Genomic DNA, 5,731 nt, shown 5'->3' on the forward strand with positions numbered 1-5,731 from the left:
TCTCTCTCTCTCTCTCTCTCTCTCTGTATGTATGTGTCTTTGTCTCTTTGTCTCATCTCTCTTTCTCTGTCTGCCTCTCTGTCCTATTTTTCAGCTTTCCTACAACAGTCTTTACTAATGATAACATATTTCATGTCATTTTATGCACTTGCTTCTCTCATAAACCCCAGTGTGTTCTGAACTTGCTGTCCACTGGAGAACCACAATTGACAATAGAATTTATGTCCAAATCTACTAGACTAGAACTTTAACAACTGAGAAGAAGTAGAATATTCAACAACTCACAACAAGCCTAGGGGCCAAGGATCATGTATGGAAGGAATATTGTCAGAGATCCAGGAAATGCATGCTAGGCTGACCATGGAGTGTCTTCTCTTTACAGGGACTGCCAGCATCAGGAGAAAGGTAACATGGGGTTTTAATAAACATGCATCCTGTAATAATACCTAGTCTCCTCCCTTACTTTACACTTCCCTGTCTGTGTTTTCCTAATGGATGTTGTACATAAATGTAGTAGTGACTGCCTTTCAGAAGTACAGAAGTTGTCACATGTGGCACCCAAATGAAGAATTTGACTTTTCTTCCCTGGCTGAAACTCCTTACCAATGATCTACAACATCTTTTTCCCAATGATTCCTGCTTTGTTTTGTGTGTGTGAGTGTGTGTCTGTTTTTTCATGTGTCTTTCTGTCTTTCTGCCTTTATCTCTGTTTCTTCCCCATGATACCTCACTGTACTTCAGTTTGACAACTTAATTGCTCATTCCAAGATTGACCCATCATGCTTTCTCTGAGTGTTTGCTTTTGATGACTCAAATTACACCTGTCTTAATCAATGCACCTGTAGCCAGAACTGTGTACCACTGATCTCATCACAACCAGCCTCATGGCTAAAATAAGTAGTTTTCGAGGCTCTGAAAGAAGTTTTAACAGAATGTATGTTTTCTGTATTTTTTACCCCCTATCCAATCTGTTGTAGACTGTGGATCTTCCCCAAGTCTTTGCTTAATTGTATTTATCTATGTACATGGCCTACTGGGAAGCCATCAACCCAAACTACCAATATTACTTAGCAGGAGGAGTAGATGAAGAATTTGGATAAATTACTCATTGAGCTACAGAAGATTTCCCCTGAGATGGATTAACTGTGTTGAATCATCGAATCACTGACAGTCTGAACTATGTTTTCAGTTTACTTTCTTCTTTGTCATTTTGACATAAGTCTTGGTGGTTCTAAACACTATGGACTCCAGGACTTACCTGCATCCCATCAGATAATAACTTAAAATGTCCTCAATTTCTTCATGTCTTGGACTGATTTTGTTGTTAAGTGCCAGGGAGACTGCAGAAAGGAGTGAGTCATATGTCTATCGATCATGGTTGGGAGAAAGAAAATAGCTAGTAGGCCAGCTTGAAGAGAGCATTCCTCCTCCTTCAGCGCTTCAAGTGTCTGTAGATTTCCTCTTTCATCAGGCTTCATTGGGGGACTCAGCATATTCTCTCCTTTGTGTGGGCCTTTGCTGTGCATGTTCCCTGTGTTTATCTACATGATCTGCAGGAAAGCTATCATTCCAAACTTCCACCATCAATGAGCAAGTACAACAGATTAAGAAGATGGAGAAACTGACTATTGAGCTCCAAAAGATGAACTGTGAGTTGGAAAACTCCCATGTATACTGAACAATTGCACGAACAGCATTTGGATTTAAGTTAGTCATTATGCCCACTTCTTTGTATACAGTCCTGACACCTCTGTGTTAACCTCAGTTTTCTCACACCACAGGAAAATTCAACTGTAATGTCTTCATGTACAAACTAATTTTATTATGTGCCTCTCAGAGCCAGGACATGAAGAAAGGATAGGAGTGTGATAAGAAGCTATTTAATTTCTCATAAAAGCAGAAACTGTGTTTTGAATAACAGCCTAGGAATATGGCAAGTAATGTTTGAGCTCTCATCATGGATTTTAATAGACATGGAGCACATTTTCTGTCCTCAGAGGAATACAAAAAGCTGGTCAGCTAAAGAAGCACAGTACTTAAACTTAGATAAGTAAACTTTTATTTATTTCTTTTTAAAGATTTTTATTATTTGATTTTTTGATTATTCTGTAACTTTCAGACACAACAGAAGTGTGCATCAGATGTCGTTATACATGGTTGTATGCCACGATGTTTTTGCTGGAAATTAAACTCTGACCTATGGAAAAGCAGTAAGTTCTCTTAAATGCTGAATCATCTTACCAGCCTAAATTACTTTTGATGGTGATGATGATTTTATTGATGATGCTGATGTTATTGATGATGATGATGGTAATGTTGATGGTGGTGATGATGATGATGATGATGATTAATATTATTATTATACTGCAACCCTAAATAGATCAAAACTTACCCTCCTCCCATGCTCTTCCCCCTATCCTGTCTCAAGAAGAACCTACAATAAGGAAGACACCATCAGAGCTGCCCATCCCCCCCAGCACTAAAGAAAGAAAAGATTTTCTTTGACTTGGTTATGGAGATTTTCTTGTTGACTGGGCTCATAACTTCAGACCTGAAGTCAGGTAAACTATGGAAATTGGAGCTCTTTTGGAGGAATCTGTTTATCTTGGAGTAAATGAGAAATAATGAGTAGGCATAAGATGTTGGTCCACCACCTTATCCCTTCCTGAGAATAAAGTCTCCTGAGAACTGGGTAAGCAGGGTAAGTACGCATGGTTAACAAGTCAATCCAGGTGGGTAAACGTTTGTCCAATAGGTATACAGGGGGAGCATTTCATTGACTAAGCTCAATGTATCTCCTGTCCACTATGTCTAATCCCAAGAAAGGAAAGTATTTTTGATTTTGTCTATCCTGTGGCCCAGCAAGTGTTTTTCACATTCTGTGTGCAGTTTCTTCACTGATATGAACCTTGTGAGAATGGAGGGAGTCAAGGAAAGACACAGACAACAACATTCTACATTCTAGAATGTCTAGGCCTTCTCATACTTTCTTGTAGCTGTGAATTCACCAGGGAGGAAAATTACAACCACCCTCTGATCATGCTGCATAAAAATTAGCATGAGATAGAAAAACGACTTAAAAATGAGTCAGATCTCTGATACATAGCAAGAAGTGGTCCCGGACAGTGTCACAAATAACATGAAGGTTATTTTGTTGATCAAGAGTTACTCTCCTGGAGTCCTCAAATGTTCATATGTGCTTGGAAATCTGTCATGGAAGATTGTATTGATATCATACTCTAATCCAGAGAGACCATACCCAAAATTATATTATTTGTTCTGCAGTACTGAGTTAAAATTAATTCACTTCACACATTTGTATGTGAGGCTGAAATTAATGTTCTACATAGATAAAAGCATTATCTCAATACTTGTCTTAGTAATTTGTTTTGTTTTGGTTTGGATTGTTTTATTTTTTTTTTTAATTTGGAAAACGACTGAGTATTCTTCAGTTCCACAACTGAACTGTAGTGACTGTCATAACGTTAGACGGTATACATAGAGGACATCTGAGTAGTAGCTGACATTTTTAGTCGGCACGTCTCCCCATGGATATATTTGGGCCTGAATAAGCATGCATAGACTTATTTCAGTTACGGGATTCATGTAGTATCCAAAACATTACAGAATCCGTCTGCTGCAAATATTTTCTTTTACACAGGTGAAGGAAGGTGTATCAAAGGCTGTGTATCAAGGGTTGTAGATATGACACCATCAATAGAAGATAATATATCAAGAAGAATTCTGTAGGGCTACACAGATTGATCTAAGTATCCCCACCCAATTCTAAGCCAGGATGGAGAGAAAACACTTCATGGAGAAACTTAAAATAATCTGATGCTATGGTATGTGGACTGTTAATAGACAAAGAAAAATTTAAAAATTATCCGGAGGAATGCAAACTTCTAAAGCAACTTTAGAAATCAGTATGATGTTTCTTCATGAATGTAGAAATGGATACACCTAAAGATATACCTCGAGGACATATATCTAAATGTTGATTTATTCTAGTATAGAGACACTTGATAATTTGGAAATATTCAAGTTGTTCTTTAACTTATGAATGCATAAGGAAAATATAGTGCATTGACAGACTGGAAGAGGAAAGCATGTAATTTTCCAGACAGTGACTGGATCTTGTGAAAGTCATCATTGATGACTTAACCCAGATTAAAAAGGGAAAATGGGATACTTATTCACTTGAATCATAATGTTAATTCAGAAGACTGTGTATCTGTGTGATCAGTTTAGTGTCTGCTGTTCTCATTTTGGGAAGTACCAGTGTACTTATGTATTGCTGAGGGACACTGTAAGGAACACGAATATCAAATGTGAAGAGAGAGAAGAGGACGACAATGGAGGGAATATAGAGATGTACAACTAAAAGTGCGAGAAATTTGAGTCAGAGAATGGAAACCAAATTGAGTAGAAATACTTTTTTTTTTACATTTTTATCAAGGTTAGTAACAATTTATTATAGGTACAGGGACAGAGAATAAAATATTGATTGGTTTTATTTATGTAAATTTTCAATAATAAGTACATCTCAAAAATTATGGATTTCAGCTTTCAGTAAACCTGTAGTACAGATAATGACTGTACAGTCCTTAAGGAGTGAGATGTGAATGTCTCTGTTGGAAACATATATGTATTATATTATAAACACTATATGTGTACAATAAACTATTCATTTGTTTACATTTCAAATGTCATTTCCCCAATTTGTCTTTCTTTATTGAATCACCCAAGCCATTCTGATCCTCTCTGTTTTTAAGATGCTACTCCCCCATCTAATTGCCCACTTCCAATTTAGTCTTCTACCATCCCCCTTCTCTAGGATATGACGTCGCCACAGGACCAATTGACTCCCTTCCCAGATATGGGAGATGAGGCAGTTGTCTTCTCCATACACTCTATGATCTATGTAGTAGAAGCCATGGACTGACCCAAGTATGCACTTGTCTGTGGTAAATTTCCTGAACCTCTGAATGGTAAACATAATTGATAGTGTTGTTCCTCATATTGGGCTCCAATCCCCTTCAGATCCTTCAGACAATCCCCTAACCATTCTTTTCTGGCTCTCAGTTTCTGTCAAATGGTTATCTGTATGTGAATCTGTCACTGTCAGTTGATGGCAGAGCCCCTCAGAGGACAGACATATTAGAGTCTTATCTGCAAGCACATCTTGATATCAGGAATAGTCTGAGGATTTGGAGTCTGTGGATGAAATTGTTTTTCTGGTTGGTTGGTCTCTGGATTGCCTTTCCTTCAGTCTCTGCCTCTTTTTTTGTCTTTGCAATTTTTTTTGGACTTTGAACATTTATAGGTTAAAGATTTTGAACTGTGTGGGCATCACCTGGTCTTCACAGGTGGGCATGTCTAGCGACCGGAGGCAGACTCTTGTGGTTCTATCTCTTTGCTGCTTATTATTTCAACTACCATCATCCCAATACATTTATGGGACCCTCTTGCATCCCTGGCATCTGTGACTTTCCTGGCAATACCCAAGTTCACCACCCACCACTGATGCTTATTGTTATTTATTCCAATTTTCCTCCAGACTTCTCTCTTTTCTCTTTATATTGTTTCTACTCCCCCTATTTTGTCCATCCTTCTCTACTTCTAGCAAGGTCCCTCCATCCCTCTGTCTTCCATTACCATTTTGTTCTCACTTCTTAGTGGGTTGCAAGAATCCACAGTTTGGCCTTCTAACATTTTGCCCTCCATGTGA

Source organism: Rattus norvegicus (assembly GCF_036323735.1).
Source record: "Rattus norvegicus strain BN/NHsdMcwi chromosome Y unlocalized genomic scaffold, GRCr8 chrY_unlocalized_40, whole genome shotgun sequence".
Lineage (NCBI taxonomy): Eukaryota > Metazoa > Chordata > Mammalia > Rodentia > Muridae > Rattus > Rattus norvegicus.